The 22,831-nt window shown below is 37.3% G+C and overlaps 1 long non-coding RNA gene across 2 annotated transcripts; it reads left to right on the plus strand.

Moving 5' to 3' along the window:
- The first annotated feature begins 2,082 nt into the window (after positions 1–2,082).
- Positions 2,083–22,528, plus strand: LOC110340152. Of its 2 annotated transcripts, none has more exons than XR_002381924.1 (2): positions 2,083–2,134; positions 22,272–22,528. It is a non-coding gene; the product is annotated as an uncharacterized LOC110340152 (long non-coding RNA). The 2 variants fall into 2 exon arrangements; XR_005875817.1 differs by lacking the exon at positions 2,083–2,134 and adding an exon at positions 4,514–4,608.
- The last annotated feature ends 303 nt before the right edge of the window (positions 22,529–22,831 follow it).

Raw genomic sequence — 22,831 nt, forward strand, 5'->3', positions numbered from 1 at the left:
CTGCAATAACTACTAAAACATAGATGATGAAACATCATTGAATGGGTACTAAGATTTGTGCTAGTATGTCCAGCTGAGAGCTGTGGAGAACTTTTTCTCCATTGATGAGTCTCTGGCTTCTCTTTCCCACCACAGACTTTCAACCTGCACAATTTCTTCTACTTCTTATGAAGAGCAAAATAGTTTTAATACCCTTTGATATGCCCTATTTTCCAGTCTTCCTGTTGCAGAGGCAGGGGTCAGTCTGACCCAGGATGGGGATTTGGGAAGACACTTGACATAAATATGCTTTGGTCTGAGCCAAGTCAATTGTTTCCAGACTCAACTTTCACCAATTGCAAACAGCATATGGCCATTTACCAATATAATTTATATTGAAACCTGTTCAAACTCTTGCTGCAAGTTTACAGAAAGAGGCAAAGCAACCCACAGACTGATTCTGTAACTGCTGATTCTCAGACATCTTGGGGCACAGGGTGTTTTATAGGAATTAAGAAACGGAATATCTTCAAGATTCTATTGCTGCAATGAAACACCATAAAAAAAGTAAATTGGGGAGAAAAGGATTTATTCAGCTCACATTTCAAAGGAAGTTAGGACAGGAACTCAAGCAGAACAGAAACCTACAGGCAGGGACTGATGCAAAGGCCATGGAGGGTGCTGCTTACTGTTGCTTCCTGTGACTTGCTCAGCCTGCTTTCTGATGGCATCACTGACCATGGGCTGGGGCTGGGCCATTCCCCATTGTTCACTAATTGAGAAAATGCCCCACAGCAGAATCTCATGGAGGTATTTCCTCCAATAGACTCCTTCCACTCTGATGACTCTAGCTTGGGTCAAGTTGACACACAAAACCAGCCAGTACAGTCCAAAAGGCAGATATGAATGGAGTTTGGCTGCCATCTAAGAGCAACAGCCTTAGAAAATTCACTGAGAATGTTGGATGCTAGATATTTGTAAGGGTGTCCTTCACAGGGTTACAGAAGCCAAATTTGAAGGGAGAAGTTGTTCTGTGTAAATGTCAATAAAGCACTGTTGGCCAATAGGGAAGCAACATAGGTAGGAATAAGAGTCTAGGAGGATTCTGGGAAATGCAGTGAGGAGAGTTTTTGCCATGTGACCTCCTAGGAGCAACAGGCTCTCAGGAGTGCATCCTCAAAAAGATAAGTCCTTTAAAAATATATATTATTAATTATGGATTAATAATCAAGTCAGAACTAGCCGATAAGAAAACAAGCAACAACCAACAGCTTCATAATTAATATAGCGTCCTGTGTGTTATTTGGCAGCTGAGAGAGCAGCAGGGCCCAAGACAACATATTACATATGGTGTCGGTGTGGGATATGAATTTCCACATAGAACGACAAAAGCTTAAAAGGGATTTTAGAAACAAAAGAACAGAGACAAGCAAGCCTTCTTGGTAGCAGCATTTTCTCGTGTGGGCTCTGTTTTGCTAGAGACAAGCAGAGACTTGTGCAGCCAGTGCTTTCAGTAAACTTACTCCCGCCATCTTTTAAAAACAGCAGTTAAAACAGCCATGACTGTTAACAGATAAAAGACACATGGCCAGAAAAACATAAAGAATTACAGTAAAGCTGACTTCAGATGCAGTAAATCCTCTAAAGGTTTATAGTGTGTTTAAAAATATACGTAGGCTTGGGAGAGAAAAAGAAACAGGATAGTGAAAAAAAGGTGTAAACAAAGAGAGAATGGCTAGGTGGTGGTGACACACATGCCTTTAATACCAGCACTCCAGAGGCAGATGGAATTCCACAGAGAAACCCTGTCTCAAATAAACAAATAAATAAATAAATAAATGTAAAAGACATAGAGTAATATAAGTCAAGTAAGATGGAAAATACATATAGAGTCTGAATAGTGTATGATATTGTGTTTTTCAATTGTTCAATGGCTAAGGAAGGAATAACTGATGAAATACACTTGATTATAAATGCTGCTAAATTAATTCAACTTACATATTTTTAAAATGCCTTGATTTCTAAATTTAAACGTAAGTACAGGTTACTTGGGATAAAATATTTTGTTTCTGTTCCCGCAGAAAATGGAAAGCTGTGGATTCCCTCTAGGCTTCTGTGGTTTGATGAACCAAGACCCTTGGATGCAGTGGCCCAGGTGATCCAGCATCTAAAACAGTTGATAAGATGCAGCCTTGCAGGCTACAAAACAAGGTTTCTGTGTTTTGTTATGATCCCCATGTTAAGGACAGTGCCCCCATCCAACAGGAAGCAGTTTGGAATGACCAATGTCCAAATTCCCAAATATTTTTTAAATATTTGTTTTCATTTATACAGGGTTGCTTATAAATGGTAATGATCAGTCAATCTTTTTCTAAAGGGAAAAGAGGGAATATGATATGGAAATGAATTCTTTGTCTGGAAATGGATTTTCATTTATTGATACTAATTTAAGGTCAATTTTGTGATATGTATATTTTTCCTCTTCCTTAAGTATTGTGTTTATACTGATCTTTTAAAATATAATGTATAATTAAGTACAGATTATAGATAGTTACCTATAATAGGCAAAACTTATAGTTAGGTTAGTTAGGTTTTCTAGATATACAGAGATATATTTGGGATAGATAGATAGTCTTCAAACCTTTCAAAGACCTTCAGAAAATGGCATTTAAAATGGTTTAGGGTTTTTCTTGACAATGAGAAATGTCTGCTCCTGGCAGACAAATTATGTCTGAGAGGAAGATGGGCATCAAAGAAATTCGTTGTGGAGCTTGGTTTCAACATGGAAAGACTAGCCATTTGGGCAAGAAACTGCTCTTGCCTGGACTGCTTGATTGTTGCTGTATAAAATGGACATGCAGGACCCATTTTGACAGGTCTACGGGGTTCCTACTTTGTGGAAGAGTCTACTGGACATTCTGGAGGACACAGAAAAAATGACTGAGAAACGGCCAATGCAGATGGACAGTTTAAAATTTCCTGCTTTGCTGAGAAGTCTGCCAGGAACACTGTGGTCTATGGATTGAAGATGGATGTCGCAGTGTTGCAGAGGAACGTCAGGTGACTGTCCAGGTAGAGAAATGTCTCTGTCAGTTTTAGTGTTTATATATTATCCTTCTGTGGTCTTTGATGGAGTTGAAGACAGATAGTTATAGGCTGTCTTAGTTATAATGAAAGATAAGTTAAATATAAGACTTTATACTCACACAGATAGGATAGATGATAAAATATTTTCTTTAAATCATACTAAATGTTCATGGAAAAATATTGTAACTATAGTTCTTGTTTGATGACTGTTTTGTCATATATAATTTGACTATATTAAAGTTAAAAACTTTCTTCTTATTTAGACAGAAAAGAGGAGATGATGGGGGAAGTCTTTCTGTGTATATATCAATAAATCATTGTTGGACAATATGGAAGCAAGATAGGTGGGACCAGGAGTCTAGGAGGATTCTGGAAAATGTAGTGAAGAGAGTTTTTGCCATCTGATCTCCTGGGAGCAATGGGTGCTCAGGAGTGTGTCTTCAAAAAGATAAGTCCTTATAAAATATACATTAGTAATTATGGGTTAATAATCAAGGCATAGCTAGCCAATAAGAAACCAAGTAAACAGCCAACAGCTTCATAATTAATATAGCATCCTGTGTGTTATTTGGAGGCTGAGACAGTGGCAGGGCCCAAGCAACTGCCGGGAAGACAACATGTTGCACAAGTCTTTATACTCTTACCTCTCATACCATCACTGAATGTGAGTTGTCTAAAAATGCTGTGCTCTGTGGAATATCCCCTAAAACCAAAGTGGCCTTGGAGGAACTGACAACTGGAGTATCCATCTGACCACACTGCCAGAAGCTGGGCACTGTGTCTTCCTGTATCTGGGTAGGGATGGTGCTTCTCCAAATCTGCTAGCAAAGCCACTGGGGTTCTTTGGTCCTGTCCCAGATTTTACTGGTGGTGGTTTTGTGTGTGTGTACCTAAGGCAAGAATATTTACTATGAAAAATTACTAGAGTAACTTTGACCCCTCTGTCGGTGGGAAATCCATACCCATACTAAGCATGGGTAATGGGTTTAGAAAGAAGCAGCATGGTTAGAGTAGGGGAGGAATTCTCATTAAAGTGGACCTCAATTTAGATCTTGCACAGCAAATTCCTTTGAGTTTCCTGGGAAAGATCTTTCCCCAGTCTTCCAGATCATGATTAGTAGTCATACAAAGAAGCCGACCCCATACTGATCTTCCAGAGTAGCCACTGGGGAATAAAGCAGTCATTTTCCCAGCTAAGCAACTCATTTTCATGCCCTGGAATGCAGATCCCTGCCAAGGGCCATGGAAGGAAAGATATAAAGACCATTTGTTTATATTGAGCAGTTGATTCCTGCCAAGGGGTTCTGTGATTTGTTCTTGAACAGCAGTTCACTTTTATGTATTTCTTCTCAGGGTTTTCCCCTGATTTTCGAAAGCATTGAATACTCAGAGAGGGGGATTTGTTTTTTATTAGAAGGAAGAAAATGAAACCCTTTCCTGGTCACTTTTAAATTATACTCACTCTGTGTGGATTTGGTCAAATGTGCAATTTGGGCTTACCTTTCCGTAGTGTGATTCTGGGCTGTTCCTAGAGTCACTTGGGTAAGTAATCCTTACACCTCTCCAGCAAAGTGAAATGTATGTAATAGTAGATGGTCCCTTATTGATTCTTGCCATGTTCGTCTCTGGGCAACTTCTTGTAATTCTTTTACTAGTAACTGAAAAGCAGGGAGTTTTAATAAAAAATTAACCCAACAATTTTCTTTGGGGGAAAGATGTAAAGACATATCTAATTTATATGTGTCAGTAACTTGGATCATAAGATGTGTAATAGATTTGGCAGGTTAATAGAAGTAAATGTAAGAACATTGAAGAGAAGAAGTTAGTGGCACGTTTACTGAGCCCCAAAGAAAAGTGATGCCACTCAGCAAACCACCAAGCAGACTTAAGCAGGCTGAGGCCTCATTCAAATGTGAGCTATGTCTGACAGATGTGTGCTTGTGTGCATATCTAACTTCAATCTTATGGAGGTGAAGATCCTACAAAATCAGTGTTATTGTATACGGTTAAATGCATGGGATGCATTTGAAATCTCATTCAAAATAATAGGTAAAATTAGCAATAAGAGTGTTCCTGTAAGTTTAAGTGAGATGCCCCCACCAGGGGAACTGTCAACAGTGGATGATCATTGTGGGCCTGCAGATGCTAGGAGTCCATGTATGCGCTTCTCCATTTAATTTTCCTAAAATTGTACTACTACCTATTGACATTGCAGTAAGTTAGTATAGATATGTATGTCTGTGTGATATGTATTCTTACTTGCATGTATGCATTTAGGCATGGGTATAACATGGTATATGTTGAGTTCAGATTGCATCCTTTGGCTGTTGGTCTTTTCTTTTATCCAGGGTCTCTTCACTACTGCATAAACCAGGGGTACGTGGCCTGGAAGCTATTGGAGGTTTTCTTTGTCTACTTATTATCTCATGGCAGAAGCTGAGATTAGAGCTTGAACTAACAAATACAACTTTTACATGGGTTCCCAAGATCCAAACTAAGGTGACCTGGTTTATGCAGGAAGGGCTCTTAACTCTTCTGGGTGTTTCCCCAACTCTGTAATGCTTTTGAAATAAATGAAACCAAGAAGGCTAAATAGTCATATGAACAATGAATCATTTTATGACTTGGTATGCTATGTCAAGGAAATTCAAACTCCGTAGCACCAGCTGGACATCCAGATTAAGGGACAAACTCCAACAGCTTCTAAGTAAGATGCAGATGCTTTTGTTTTTCAGACTCCATCCCAGCATCTCTAAGTCAAGCCTTAAGATGAACTCTTACACGTGCTGTGATTCAATTTTACTGCATCTAAGCAATCATTTCAATACTTTTTGCCAACTTAAATTATTGAAAAAACACTGTATTTCCCCCTCACATTAGCAGAGTATGAGTTTAACAGATTAAACAAATGATTTTAACTTTTCCTAAAACTATTGGCGTCAATGAAAGCATAGCATCTTTTCTTCTGTTTAATGTTCTTTTGTAAATGACAACAAGGAAATTTGAATTTATAAATAGTTCATTTTAATTTAGTTATTAGTGACAGGTTTTAGTTCCAAAGGTGCATGTGTTAAATAATACTATGTGCTAGATAATTTGTGTGTGTGAAATAAAAGCTGCAGTCATTACACTGGATTTGTGAATTAAAAATATCTGTAACCAAGTCATATTTTTCTTTTTTAATTTAAATTAGAAACAAGCTTGTTTTATATATCAATCCCAGTTCTCTCTCCTTCATCTCCTCCCCTGTCCCCCACTAGCCTCCTATCCTATCTCCTTTCTGCTCCCCGGGTAGGGGGTGAGGACTTGCATGGGGGAATCTTCAAAGTCTATCACATCATTTGGAGCAGGGCCTAGGCCCTTCCCCTTGTGTTTAGGCTTAGAGAGTATCCCTCTATGTGTAATGGGCTCCCAACATCTATTCATATACTAGGAATAAATATTGATCCACTACTAGAGGCCCCATAGATTGACCAAGACTCCTAACTGGCACCCATGTTCAGGGGATCTGAGCTCTCCCTTGTTCACATCAGCTGTGGGTTCCTCTAGCTTGGTCTTGACCACTTTACTCATCATTCTTCCCTCTATGCAACTGGATTCCAAGAGTTCATCTCAGTGTTTAGCTGTGGGTGTCTGCCTCAGCTTCCATCAGCTACTAGATGAAGACTCTAGGATGGCATGCATACAAGGTAGTCATCAGTCTCATTATCAGGGAAGACCATTTAAGGTAGCCTCTCCACTATTGATTAGGTTGTTAGTTCATATCTTCCTTATAGATCTCTGGGCATTTCCCTAGTGTCAAGATTTCTCTTTAAACCTATAATGGCTCCCTCTATTATGTTATCTCTTTTCTTGCTCTCCTCTATTCTTCCCCTGACTCAATCTTCTTGCTCCCTCATGTCCTCCTCTCCCCTCCTTCCCTTCTCTTTCTCCTAACTCCCTCTCCCCCTTCCCCCATGCTCCCAATTTTCTCAGGAGATCTTGTCCTTTTCCCCTTCTCCAGGGACCATACATGTCTCTCTTAGGATCCTCCTTGTTTCCTAGCTTCTCTGGTGGTGTGTATTGTAGGTTGTTAATCATGTGTTCTATGTCTAAAATCCATATATGAGTCAGTACATACCAGGTTTGCCTTTTTGTGACTGGGTTACCTCACTCAGGATGGTTTCTTCTAGTTCCATCCATTTACCTATGCAATTCTTATTTTTCTTTTTCATTTTTGAAACAAGGTCTAATTCCACCCATGGTGGGCCTCCTGTCTTTGCCTTCCAAGAGCTAGGATTATGAGCATGTGCCAACATGCCCCATTTAGTACTTGTTTTCTTGTGCATTGAATAATAATTTTGAAACAATAAGAGGTATGCAGTGAGATAATCTACCACTAACTGAATGAACATTCATAAATTCATTAGACTTCTTTCTGCTTAATTTATTTGTCTGTAAGAGGATATAAAGAATATACCGTGGTGTATAGGTCATATGTAAACTTGTGAAAAATCAAGAATCCTTACATGAGGAGTAAAATGTAGAAGGATAATTAGTATATTTGACTAGACAGAAAACTCAGTAGGGATTAAGATCTTGCATAGGTAAAATAGACATCTTTGTAAAGCTTTGTTCTCTATAACCACAGTAACATGTACTGAACCTTATAAAAATTAAGTGGAAGGAATGAATATGATGTTGAAGATCAGTTGGCTACTGGTCTTACATACCACAAGCACTGGCTTGTTAGTGAGGTCTCTGGGTTCTTGCTTTGAATGTGGAAAATGTAATCTTATGAAGCTTAGAATAGACTAGATTGTCTAGAATAGATTCACACTGAATAAAGTTATAAGAGACAATTATGTAAATCAAGATGCCAATGTGTTAATTTGACTTCTCAAGTACTGAAATATTTGAATTCACTACTGAGAGAATCTAGGGTAAATCAAATGTCTAATTTGGTGAGAGGAAGAGAGAAGAAATTCAGACATTGGATGGTTTTGAGGGAGGTATTATCTGAGACTAGAATGAAAACTATCAGATCTTCCCAGTAGAAGGTAAATCTGAAATTCTAACTGATGAACACTCTTTCCTGCTGGCTTCAGGTCTTCTTGATGTAAGCCATATGGAAATTGCCCAGCTGGGGCTCTTCTGCCCAGAGTGCATTCATTGGAGATCACTTTACTGAGGGTTTCTTTCAAATATAGTTACAATAGTCTCTCTACTCTAGTCAGCCCTCTATTAAGAGATAGCATCTATGCTATCATCTTCTACCTAACCAAGTAGTTCATGTCTGTTTTGCGCAATGGATGACAGTAGTAGCAATTCTACTTTTCCAATTCCTGTTTTAGGTATAGCCTTTCATTGACTGGTTCTCTCTGGTTCATGGAATTCTAGGTTTCAAGATGCTTTTCTAGAGCCAGCATCAACTGCCAGCTGTGTGGCTAAATAACTGTGAATTCTTAGCCTACAATGGTTGAATGTCACCTCAGACAGGCCTCTGTCTTAACTACCCAACTGAAAGACACCAATCAAACTATGTTCATTGGAAGGTAGTCCAGATATAAGACTGCAAAATAATAAATTGGTTTTGGCAGCAAAATTTACAGAAGATATATCTTGCAGAGTAGGTTCTAGAAAAAATTATGTGTTGTCCCCCAGTCAGTCTTTTCCCTCAGCTGGTTAGGATATTTGGTAAGTTTATTTTTTATTATATTCACCAGTTTTTTATTGCTTTTACATCCATATTTACCTGTTGATGTATAATGTATTTATTTCCATTATAAACTAAGTATTGACTTGAAGTGACAAATTTCCTTTGCTCATGGATGTTAGACATTAGTGAGGAAGATAGACCAAGAGTAAGGTAAGTCACAAGGTCTAAGGAAAAAACCAATTAGGAAATAAGTGCACAATGCTTAACAATGAGTAAATTGTTTCAATTAAGATAAGAATCTAGGAAAGTGTTTTATACAGGAGTATCACAATAAAACTTACATTTAACAGAGTTATTCTTAATATTCTGTTGAGAATAAAAGGAGTTCAAGGAGAGAAACCAAGGAGGGAAGTACCACAACTATCCGAGTCTGAGACAATACTGCCTTAGTACAGGGCTGCCTGAATTGTGGTCAGTGAGTGTATGCAATGCAGCACAGGGTGACTATGGAAGCTTATTTAAAACACAAGAGTGTTTCATTTAATTTTATTATTTTTGCTGCATTTATTTTGGTGACCTTGCTGCATAGTCCTCGACTGTGAATGCTGCAGATAACAACATGGTGTTACAATGTCAAAAAGTTAGATGAGCCTAAAAGTCATGTCTAATGAGTATTAGTCTTTTGGTTTTTATTTTTCTTCACTTATCCATGATGTTTTAAATTGTAGCCATTTCATAGATTATGACAAAGGACCTGAGGCTCTAGTGACAAGGTTTTATTGCTCTCAACACCTTAGCATTATGGGCTTCATGATTGTGCTAGTGGTCTTTGTACTGCTAAGACCTTTGGAAGTAATATGACAGTGCCACATGGATACTACATAATCAGTGGACCTGTGCTATGGCTGAGATACTGAACTCGGGAATCCTGTCTCTCTCATGGAAGTAGGTACCAAGAAAATTGCTCTATCCATTCTGATTGTTCAAGGCACATAATGCTCTGATCATGTCCTGAGTGAAGAGACATCAGTGCCTGAATGCTTAGCATGAGTGACAAGCATGCAGTGAAGAAAGTGAAAAACAGTCACATTTCATATACAGTGGTATGGCTTTTTGCTGACACACTTGCCTAGATTATTCAGGTTTTTCTCAGTTTAATATTTTTGAAGGTGTGTGTGTGTGTGTGTGTGTGTGTGTGTGTGTGTGTGTGTTTGTCTCTGGGCACACATTTATTCAGGTATACATGCATATGTGTGAACATGGATTGAGAGGTCAGAAGTTGATTCTGGGAATATTTCTCAGTTGTTTCATTTACTGAGGCATGGTCTCTGGCTGAACCCACAGCTTGCCTATTTGGCTGATCCACCTGTCTACCTTGCTTCAGGCATCTCCTGTTTGTGATTCTCAAGTTCTAGTGTTATAGAAAGGCTGCCCTGCCTATCTGGCATTCGTATGGGTGCTAGAAACCATAACTCTGGTCCTAAGGCTTGTGAAGTAATCACTTTATTCACTGAACAATGTGATCAACTTTTCTGAGGCCAGCTTCTGCAAGAATTGGGATACTTTTGTTTGATTACAGCATACCAAATATTCTACATATTCTCAAACTTTAAATTTTAAAATAATATTTTAAGGTATAGCATACTTGAAATCCTCAGATTTAAAAAAAAACAAACACCTGAGTATTTTTCCAAATTTCAAATTTGTCAACCAATGAGATAATGAATAACATATTATATGTAAAGAAAGTATCTTTTTCCCCTTGTAGGATCTACTGTTTGCTTTATCTATTTTGAAAAGTTCTCCTTTTCATATGGCATTCCTCATTTAAGCAGATTTCTCTAGTTGTATGCCCTTCTTTCACCCCACCAAACATCCAAATTAGTAAGATAATGTTCTCATCATCAGGAACAATCTTTATTTTATTAGAGAATCCTGTGTATAAACATGCTCTCTAGTACATTTTCCTTCCATATAGAACAAAAGCAATTCAAATAATATCCCAGCTGTTGCAGGCATCATTAGAGCAAGCTGAGGAGTGTCTGCATGTCCTAATTTTTTTCCTCAAGCTAGCTAGGTATTTCAGGCTTCTAGATTACAACTGTACCTCACTAAGGGAGGATAACCAAGTCTCAAACTGCTAGAGTATGATCATTAGATAGCCTGATATGTTCTACTGAAACACGTGTGAGTAGAACAGTTTTTCCTCAACATGAGGTTTAAAAAATCACTCAGTGATCAAATTTAAATAGAATTTTTATTTAAAAAAGGTTCTTTATCCTTGTTGGTTTTATTGTGTGTTCCCAAATATCCAAATGTAAGTGCAGGATCTGCCAAATGTGCATAATGACTGATGAAACAGGGTGCTCCTTTGCCACTTGGTATCCAGTCGAACTAACGCCCACTTCCTTATCTTGTGTGAGCCTGTCCCCATCTTCAAGATTTCTACAACTTTGCACAGAACAAATGTTCTCTCGGTCATGGTGGGGACAGAAACAAGGCCATGCTGCTTTGCATGGCATTATGGCCTCAAATCAGACAATGCTGGCTTCTTGGCTTCATTCAGAAAAGGAGGGACCAATTTGAATTGGTTACTTACTATCAAATGCTCAGGCCCCAAATGTACACATGCAGGGAACATAAGGACAGAGAAAATTGTATTGATATATTTAACAATATGTACACACACACACCAACAATTAAAGTAAAAGAGGTCTTGACCTTCAAAAAGAGAGAATGAGGAAGAGATATATGGGAGGGTGTGGTGGAAGGAAAGAAAGGGGGAAATGATTAATTATAATTTCAAAAGATAACAAAATTATTTTTAAAAAAGTTTAACATAGAGTCTTGAAGTCTAGGTGTCTTACAACATAAAGAAGCACACCAGAGAGTGTGGGTGTGGACTTTTCAAAGGACTCATGCTTCAGTCGTCTGTACAATTGGCTTATATACAATTTTTGTGAGTTTTTAAGTCATATTTTTAAAGGGTTGCTAAGGAATTTCAATGAAGTTACAAGTTAGTTTCTGAGGCATTCCTGACAGGATTGCACTAGATGAGGCAACACTTAGCAGGATGCAGGAAGGTAAGATAGCTTCACTGGAAGCAAAGTTAGAAGCCTTGTTTTTGAGATACCCAGAAAATATGTCCTAGGTGTGTGAGAAACCCAGGTCATCTGGACTCAGGCCTGAAGCCTGACTGTTTTTTACTTTAAGATTTTTCTTTGAAAACGTAATGTTGTCTCCTGTTGGCAACTTTCACAGCTAACTTTTGTTTTGTGGAATCTGAATTCGCAGCAGGTCCTTGAGGCTTCAAGCAGACAGAGAGGGTTCCTTTTGCTTTCTCAGATCTGGCTGTTACAAATAATGTTGCTGTGAAAATAGTTGAGTAAATGTCTTTGTGGTATGAATGTGCCTTCTTTGGGTATATGCCCAACAGTGGTATTACAGGGTCTTGAGGTAGGTTGAGCCCTAATTTTCTGATAAATCACCATACTGATTACCATAGCAACTATACAAGTTTACCCTCCCACCAGCAATGGAGGAACGTTCTCCTTTCTCCACATCCTTTCGAGCATAAGCTGTCATGGGTGTTTTTGATCTTGGCCACTCTGATCAGTGTAAGATGGAATCTCAGAGTGTTTTTGATTAGCATTTCCCTGATGACTGAGGATTTTGAGTATTTCCTTAAGAGTTTTTCTGCCATTTGAGATTGTTCTGTTGAGAATTCTCTGTTTAGGTCTGTGCCCCATTTTTAAATTGGATTCTTTGGTGGTTTTCCAGTCTCTTCTAACTTCGTTCACTCCTGGTCTTCCCACTGCATTCTGCCTCTGCTTATAATGAGTGAATTCAGTCTGAAACTCAGTCCTTCAGTGCTCACATCTGCTGCACTATCCCATGCACAGAAGGTTTCCAAGTTGTTCACCTTTTTCTGACTGTGTTGGCAGGGGTGGGGATGGGGAGGTGAGGAGTGAGTACGTTCTGAGAAAAAAACCTGTCTGTTCTCCTTGGTACAGTTTCTCTTTCCATTAGCAGGTTGCCACTCCTTCCCCTTCTGCCTCACTTAACCTTGTTTACAATTTTGATGACAGCTGTTGCGACCATACAAACTAAAATAAGGCATCTTGCCTATCTATTATCTCCTCATGAATATCAGGCATTTTTGATCTCTTGAACACATTTTGCTAAGATATGGTGTTGCTTTTCTGTCAAAGACTAGGTTCATAAATTGGAAAACGTTTAATAGTTGTAAACCATAGACGTTGGCTGACTTTGTATATGAACAAATTCAGCCTCTTTGGAGTTTAATTTTCATCTTATTTTAAGAAAAATGAATTCTGATGCAACCAGCATTCTCTTTGATGTCCATCTGACAACCCTGGTCTCAGCAATTGGTTTCCATGATCTCTTAAGTTCTTTCAAAATGCAAGTTGTATGATTGAGCAAGCTACTTTTGAATGAGAGGAGAATTTAATTTTCTGATACATAAAAGGTTTGCTTTACCTGATTATGCCAAGATGCATAAACTGTTAAAGAGTTAAAGCATATAAACCACCCATCTATAATTATGGGTGCAACATTTTAATCATCATCTTCTGTCAGAAGAAGACAGAAAAAAGCTAAAACCACAGCTTTTCATTTACTTATTTTTAACCTACTTGGAGGGTTATAATATAGTTACAACATTTTCCCCTTCTCCTTTCCCTCTCTCTAAAACTTCTCATAGATGGCTCCCAGCTCTCTTTCAAATTCACAACCTCTTATTTTACTAGTTGTTATTGTATGCATATGTGTGCATGCATATATAGTTCTAAGTATAGCCTGCTCAGTCACTATAATGTTATTTGAAGGTATGTTTTCAGGGATGGCTGGAACTGAACAACCAATTGGTGTTCTTTTCCCTGGAAAATACCATCTCTCTCATTCCTAGCTTTCCTCAGTTATCTAAAGTCCTTTGTGTGGGGTTAAGAGTGCAGTAGTGGCATACATACCTTGGCAGTAACCAACAGCTTTTCATTTTAAACAACAGTTGGATTTGAGGTTAAGGGAAGGCAAGAATGAGGGTGTTGGACACAGGCTGGCAGGAAGAAAAGTTTGTGAGCGTTGTAAGGTCAATTCAGACACCATATCTGTAAGGCTCAAATTGCAGCAGCTAACTGTGCCTTTTAATCCCTGTTCAGTATCAGTCAGGGGATTTAATTTGTCTAGGCCCTGTGGAAAGAAAGGTCTTCAAAATGAAAGATGGATGATAGCTCCCACTTCACAGAGGTGTTATAATTATGAATTTAATTTCTGTAGAGAGTTTTCTGCATTGTAACAGTTAAATAAACATTAGCTATTCTCATTAAGAAATTGCACTGACCAGAGCTGATAGCAACTGAAATTTCAGTTTCTGTGGGCAGAGTCTGATCACATCACCTCCACAGCTAATAATACCAATTTATAAAAGTGACACATCCCATTATGTAAGAGATGAAATGCAATCCACTTTGTCATAGAAAATTTTCTCTTGCCCATACTTTCTTGGGAGACTCACCTACTTTAAGCCACTGAAAATTCTTAAGGCATCTGTTTTGTCTTATATATTATATATGTCTTCATAATATCACAGAGATACCACATAGTTTATGCTTACTAGCCATACATACAGCAAATAATGCTTCAGTCACATTTGACTTTGTATTAAACATCTGGTGTCAACGGAAGAGATAAGAAAAAAATGATTGTACTGTCAGAGTTAATAATTCAGAAATATTAATCAGCTCTTGTAATCACCTATAGTATATCATGTGTAATTGGCCCTTATGAATTTTTCTCCCTTGTGTCACTTAGTGAATTTTATAGCTGGCATTTTAACCAAACCAAATGTTTAGTCGGTGCATGATTTTCACTTTCTTGTGATGCTGCTCTGTATAAATTATTTTTGAATATCTAAGAAATAGATTATCATCATCTTCACTGAACCAGGGTTGAGTACCAGTTTGAAGGTAAATGACCCATGATCCTAGATAATGTCTTCATAGGTAGGATCTCTGCAGTGAAGATTTGAATGTGAACTATCAGAAGGGATATCCACTGCAGGCTCAGCACTTCAGGGAAGGTGCAGTTTTATAACACTGTGTAAAGGGCGTTTTCCAAATGGTGGCAGTGATAGAAGAAACAATCTCCACTTGGATGGTATGGTCGACTGCACTGCACCTCTCTAAACCCTGTTGTGTGCTGAAATAAGATACATTTGAAGTTTAAAAAGCTTCCAGATATATAAACACTTTTTTTGTTTAAATCATATTCCAATGCCCAAATTCCACACAGTAGAATATTTACAGAAGAGCATTAGCATGGTCACATCTTACTGTGTGTTAAGCATCTGGTGTCAGACTAAACAGCACAGAAACAGGATGACGCTGTCAAGCTTAATATTTCAGTAATATTAAATAGCACACATAATTATCAGTACTTCTTCATGTATAATTGGCCCTTGATGTACATTTTGAACTTGTGTATAATACTGTGCATATATCTAAGAGGTAATAGATTCCAATTTTTCTTGTAAACTATCAGTAAAAATAGCTAAATGAGATCAGTTTATAAATGACAGTCTTTGCTTCAATTTTTAAAAAGTTAATCACACACACATCTTTTAAAACAGCACAGTAGGTTTATTTCATATAGTAGCAAACAATCCCTTGCTTTATGTAAAGCTATTTTGTTGTATGCAACTTTGCAAAAGCAAGCCTCATCCTTAGCCTTGCCTGTGAAGCTAATAGCTAGAGCTTGGGTTACTGTGAGATTCAGTTTCAGACCATTTGCTTCTGTGCTTAATTAAAATCCGTTTGTCATCTGTTGTGATTTTTCACCTGTGGTACTGCAGGGCTGTTCAAATCCACTTCATACTGGGTTTGAACAGCTTGATTTCAGTAGTGACAGCATGTCATTATGGATGGAATGTTAGTGTATTGGGTCCTTAGCTAAAGCAGAGAACACTGGTCAAATCTTGTTTGCAACTCATTGGAGCATTTCAAGTTGAAAGACTTCTACTATGGTGCTCTGATAGGAAAGCCCCCTTAAACTTCTTATTAGTTAATGTGAACAATTCCCACCCCCTGTGCTCTGCCCCTGGTCTTGCCTTCATTCCTGTGCCTATTGGACTGTCTGGGGAATAACTGTTTTTCTCTCTGGAACTGTCTGCTTCTGTGAAACAGGCCTTGGAACAATACAAACTTGAATGTAAATGATGAGTAGGAATAAATGGGCTATAAGTGAGGGCAGAAATTCTATAGGGTAGCAGGAGGAGATACTTTTCTACACTGTCCAACTCCCTTGTTTTTTTCTGTTCCTCATGCTCGGTTTCAGATGGATACAGCTTTCTACACTCACACCTGGCTAGAGAGATATAGTTTCATGGAGCTCAAAAGAACGTTAGTATCTTGAAAGGAAGATTCTGGAACATTTTCTAAGAGTGATGGTTTCCATGGCCTTAAAGAGTTGTAGAATTAGAGCTGTTGTTCATGAATGTGTACACACATTGATGAGTATGCACCCTCCCTACTGCCCCCGAAGATTTCTCAGTAACTGATTGTATAAGCTAGTTTATTTTCTTCTCTGTAATTGGGTTCTTAGTGAAAAGAGAAAGAGGGAAGTTCAGGGTGTGGTGGTTTTAAGAATGAGGAAGTAGAAGATATTTATGAAAAACATGTTCATGTGGCAAATCCTACCCTAGAGTGGTGGTTCTCAAACTTCTTAAGGCTGCCACCCTTTAATACAGTTCCTCATGCTATGGTGACCCCCCAGTCATAAAACTATTTTGATTCCTGTTCGTAACTGTAATTTTGCTACTGTTATGATTTGTAATGTAAATATCTGATATTTCCAATGGTCTTAGGTGACTTCCATGAAAGGGTCATTTGAGGCCCCAAGGGTCATGACCCACAGGTTGTGAACCATGACTGTAGGAAGAAGTAGAATTATATTTCATTAGAGGAATTAATTAATCTCTTTAGAGCTGTTTTCAATTTGTTGACAAAAAGTAATAGAGATTTCATGAGAAGCAAGTGATATCTGAAAACCATGATGTGTGGTACTGACCATGGCCATACTTTGGTATTGTAAAATATATAGACCCCTTTTCCTAGAAGCTCTGAAGTTCTGATGCCCAGATAAAATTTGTTCCTTTTTATGATAGCATGGTGTTTCTTCTAGTTTCATTTCTGTTGCTATGATAAAACATTCTGGTAGCTTAGGGGAGTAAAAGGTGTATTTTGCCTTACAATTTAGGTTATAGTCCACGTGGAGGGGGGAAAAAAGGAAGGGATTCAGACAGAGAATCATAACACTTCCATAGTTAATATCAGAGAGAAGTGAATGAATTCTTGCTTGCTGGTTATACTCAACTAAATTTCTTCACTCTTATTCAGTTCAGGGTCTCCGCATAACCACTAAAAATCAAGACAGCCCCCACAGGCCAATCTGATTAATACAATGCCTCATTTGACACTCCTTTCCAAGTGACTCTAGTTTGCAGAAGATGGACATTTAAAAATATGTGCTATGAGCTGGGTGTTGGTGGCGCATGCCTACAATCCTAGCACAAGTTCTAGGACAACAGGCTCCAAAGCAATACAGAGAAACCCTATCTCAAAACACACACACACAAACATACACACACATGCTATGAATACAAATTTCAAAAAGTATTCTTCCATTTTATAAAACAGAATTTTATTATAACAGAAAAATTAACTTTCTTCAAAGAATCAAGTCAACAACCTAACCTAATTGTTGTTTCTGTAAAATAAGAAAGCCTTAAGTTCTCTGGATACCTGGTATATCAGTGGTAATAGAACTTATGAAAAGAAAAATTGATCTATTTAATTTCGTTGTTTAGTTTAGTTTAATTCAGTTTAGATTTTAGAGACAGAGTCTTAACCTAGTTGGCCAGGTACCCTCTATGTAGCACATAGCCTCAAACTCACAAATATAGGGAGAGTTTATGCCACTGTACATATTTTTTGTTTTCATGTTTTGTAAATTTCATGATATATTTTGATCGTATTCTTCACTCTCCCACAACTGCTCCCAGATTCCATTTTCCTACCCAGTCAACATCATGTTATTACTCTTAACAACAGAATGAGACAAATAAAGTGTGTGGAGTCTAATGTGTATTAGCTGTCTGTTCTTGAACAGGGCACCTACCCTGGAGTGTGGTTGGTATACCTAGTATCATCCCGTTGGAAAAAAAACCCTGACTTTCCCTCATCCATCAGATATGAATTATAAATAGATTCTTGCTTTGGACTGGGACACTGTGCCCACTTTTCTGAATGCTAGGATTTTGTCTGGATTGAGCCTGTTCAGACCAAGTGCATGCTGTTGCAGACCCTGAGTTCATATGTGCATCAGCCCTATTCTGTCTGGAAAACACTGTTTTCCTTGGAGACATTTACAACCTCTGGCTCTTAGAATCTGCCTCATATTCTATATAAACCCCTGAACCTAATGGGGAGAAGTGTGGTAAAGATATCCTATTTACAGCAGAGTGTTGCAAGGTATTTCAACCTCTGCATGTTTCCCAGTTTCAGGACTTTGATGTCACTTGCCATCTACTACAAGAAGAAGCTTATCTGAAGTGATCAGCAATGCACTGATCTATGAATATTACAAGATGTCACCAAGAGTCATTTTATGTTCACTTATCAAAGTACTACCGGTAGGTTTTCCCTTAGGGCCCATGAGTCATGTAGTGTCAGTGTTGTAGCCTCATTAACAGTTTCAGGTATGGGCTCCATCTCATGGGCACAACCTTGAATCCAATCAAAAAGTAGTTGGTTGATCCCATAAAATTTATTTCACTTTTGCACCAGTGGGCATATCTTGTATGTAGGTTGTTGTTCCACCTTGGAAGGTTCATAGCTGGATGGGATTGGTAATAAGGTTTCTTTTCTGGTAGTATCTATAGTAACTTGCAGTTGTATGAATGCTTGTCAGTAAGAGTAAAGACTCCAGTTGAATATCAGCTTGAATTCTTCATATTCAATAACATAAGTATGTGGTGTCTTCAGCAAGAGGGGACTTTCTTACCATCAGGTTATGGAGGATAGTCAACAGCATTGGCAGTAAACTGTAACATATGTGTATGGGGGGGCATCCATAGAACCCTTCTGGTCAACAACTCATTTTTAGTACTGTGAGATTTATTTAGTAGCATATGATATTTACTTAGGATATTATCTTCCCCATTATATAAAGACTACATTTAAACACTTTCTCTCTCTCTCTCTCTCTCTCTCTATATATATATATATATATATATATATATATATATATTCAAACTTCTATAAACAAGCAAAGACCAAAATTAAAAATACAAATAAATGACATTGTCATTAAAGGCCTTATAGACACAGACATAGATATTATAATAATTGCAACAGAATCTTGACATCCAAATTGGCCTCTTCAGGAGGTAAATATTCAGTTTTTAGGGATTGGAACTTTATGTTAGATAAAACAGAGTGCAAGATAGGTTGAATGTATAGGGCCAGACAGACAGAGAGGAAAATTAAAGCCATATGTGGCTAACCTAGCAATGAACTTATTGGGACATGATTTGTTGTAGCAGTGGAATACTCAGAAGAACAGTCCTTTAATCTCAGAAACAAAACCATAAATTAATATATACTTATGGGGAAAAAATAGAAGGTATTATAAAGAACAGTCACTGGTCATTCAGATAATATAAGAACAGAGCACAAAAGCTGCTGATCATTCAAAGTCACCAACAGCCATAGCTTTCAAATGGTTGACACACAAACCTGTATGAGTTGCTCAATGGTGTTTAACAACAGAAAAACTGGAGGCCTTACAACATCTGGTACAGGTGCAGTTAAATGCTCAGCATATTGAAGAGCCAACCAACCATTAGAATTCTCCTATATTTTTTATTAAAAAGAAATCTGGAAAATAGAGAATGGTAATACATCTAAGACCTGTTTATAAAATAATTCAGTGAATGGACTCTCTAGAGTCTGGAATTCCTTTATACTCTCTATTACCTAAAGGATGACTTCTTATAGTTATTGATTTAAAAGGATTTTTCACTATACCTTTATAAGAAGAAAATAGAGAAAAATTTGCCATCACAGTGCCTACTCATAATGATTTTCAGGTTTCCAAGACATATCAGTGGAAGGTTCTCCTACAGCGAATGTTAAGTAGCCTCACCCTGTGCCAATGTGTTCTAAATCAACCACTGAAAATAATACATAAACAATTTCCTCAATCTGTAGCTTATCATTATATGGATGATATTTTCCTAGCTGAGCTCAAATATAGATAATTTAGAAAGAATGTTTGAAGAAATAAAGAAAATTTTCCCTTTTTGGGGATTATAAATTGCTGCTAAAATACAAATATTCTATTTATTATTTAGAATATAAAATGGGTCTATAGAAAATTAGACCCAAAACATGCAAATTAGGAGAGATCAATTACTGACTCTTAATGACTTTCAAAGATTGCTAGTAGACATTTCCTATATAAGGCCCACTATTGGAATGGAAAAAAATGAACTGAATAATTTGTTCAAAACAAGGTTACAAGGACTTAAATAGTGCAAGGGAATTATCAGCTGAAGTTGAGAGAGAATCGGCTTTGGTAGAAAAAATATTACAGGATATAAATATGTATTGCTTGGATCCAAAGCTTGATTGCATTTTGGTTAATTTACCCTCTAAGCATTTCCTTCAGGAATATTAATGCAGAGGGAAGATATTATCTTAGGAGGAAATGGATCTTTTACCACATAAACAGTGTAAAAGAATTAAAATTTTCTGGGGAAATGATCTCTGAATTGATTCTAAAAGGAAAATTGAGACTTTGTCAATTAGCAGGAATAGACACCACAGAAATTGTAGTATTTGTTACTAATGATGAAATTAACAAATTATTGGGAGAATGTGAACAAAGCAAAGAGCTTGCAGTAATCTTTGGGAGAGATTAAAGCAAGAGAATTAAACTTATAAAGAGAGCTAACTGGATCCTTTCTGGTGTTGTATAGGGAACACCAATATATGGAGACCCTACATTCTATACTAATGTAAATAAACCAGGAAAGGCAGATTACAAATCAGAAAATGTAAATATAGAGAGGCTCAAAGCCCTTTTGATTCTGTCCAAAATCAGAATTATATGTTATTCTTTTTTTTTTTTTTTTGGTTTTTCGAGACAGGGTTTGTCTGTATTGTTTTGGAGGCTGTCCTGGAACTAACTCTGTAGACCAGGCTGGCCTCGAATTCACAGAGATACTCCTGTCTCTGCCTCCCAAGTGCTGGGATTAAAGGTGTGCGCTACCAATGACTGGCAGAATTATATGTTATTCTTATGGTATTAATGGATTTTACAGAACCTCTCAACATAGTTACTGATTCATAATATGCAGAAAGAGGTGTTTTGCATATTGAAACTACTGAATTTATACCAGATGAAACAGAATTGACTATTATTTATTCCGTTACAAGAAATAATCATGAATAGGAACCATCATATATTTATAACATATATCCAAACCCATATGGATCTGCCAGGCCCTCTAGCACAAGGTAATGATGAAATTGATCAAGAAATATTGATAAGAAATATGCTGAAGGTCTCAGAATTTCATAAAAAAAGCATCATGCCAATACCAAGGTTTGAAAAAAAGATTTTCTACCACTTAGCAACATGCCAAGGAAATTACAAGAAAATGTCCTAGTTTTCTTTATACAACCAAACTCCACTACCAGCAGGAATTACGTAACCCAAAGGTAGCTCAAGAGAATAAAATCTGTCAGATAGATGTGTTTCATTTTGTATAATTTGGAAAATTAAAATGGGTACAACACACCATTAAAACCTATTCAGGATGTCAATAGGCTTTGAGTTCTATAAAGGCAAATTCTACACTCAGACATTTTTTAGAAGTATGGCCACCATGAGAATACCTGTACAAATTAAGACTGACAATGCTCTAGCATATGTCCCTAGTAAAATGAAACAGTTTTTTGCTTATTACAATATAAAGCATATTACAATTATACCAGACAATCCTGCAGGGCAGCCAGATATATAGAAAGATCAAATCGAACTCTAAAGGATATGCTAAATAAAGAGAAAGGGGTACAAATAATAATGCTTTATTAACTTTGAATTTTCTGAATGCTAATGATGAAGGAATGATAAATTCTGAGAGATAATGAATAACAGAAAAATCTAGAGAATTAAATCAGCCTATATTCTTTAAACATGTGCTGACCTCAGAAGGGAACCTGAATATGTATTATATTAGGGAAGGAGTTTTGCTTTTGTTTTCACAGGAGAACAGCTATAGACACCATCAAAATTGATAAAGATTAGATTTGAAAAAGAGACACCTCTTTACTAGAAGAGGTGATAGTTCACCAAATATCATGGCTGTTCAATATAATCTAATTCTAAAACTAACAAATGCCTTTTATTTGATTAGTTATAACTTGCCATAATGGCACCTCCTCAAATTTATGGATGGGGATGGGTTTTGTTTTTGTCTTTTCAGGAGAATGAATGCATCAAACTAAGAAATCTGCAGACTACTAGACAATGAGGCATGAAGAAAAATGACAAATCATCCAGGAAAAAAATACCCTAAGAAAAAGAATGATTCAGCCTATTAGTATATCACATCTCCAAAAGGATACAATTTTATAAACCTTCCCAAATGATTGTGTTTGCTTTTCTCCACAGATTTATAATGCAAATGGCCTTTTTGTACTCCCAGTCCAATTAAAAATTAAAGCTGGCTTTGGAGTTGGAGTGTGGCTCTCTCATTCTCTAAGCCCAACAACAAAATCTTGAAATTTGCAGGCAGATGGATGGAACTGGAAACAAGCATGGTATATACTCACTCATATATGGATATTAAACATAAAGCAAGGACTACCAGCCTAGAATCCACACCTCCAGAAAAACTAGGAAACAAGAAGGACCCTAAGAGAGACATACATGGTCCCCCGCAGAAGGGGAAAGGAACAAGAGCTCCTAAACAAATTGGGAGCATGGGGCAAAGGAAGATAGGAAAAAGAAAAGGGGAGAAGACGAGGGAGAGGAGAATATGAG

This window comes from Mesocricetus auratus, unplaced genomic scaffold (assembly GCF_017639785.1).
Source record: "Mesocricetus auratus isolate SY011 unplaced genomic scaffold, BCM_Maur_2.0 Super-Scaffold_6730, whole genome shotgun sequence".
Lineage (NCBI taxonomy): Eukaryota > Metazoa > Chordata > Mammalia > Rodentia > Cricetidae > Mesocricetus > Mesocricetus auratus.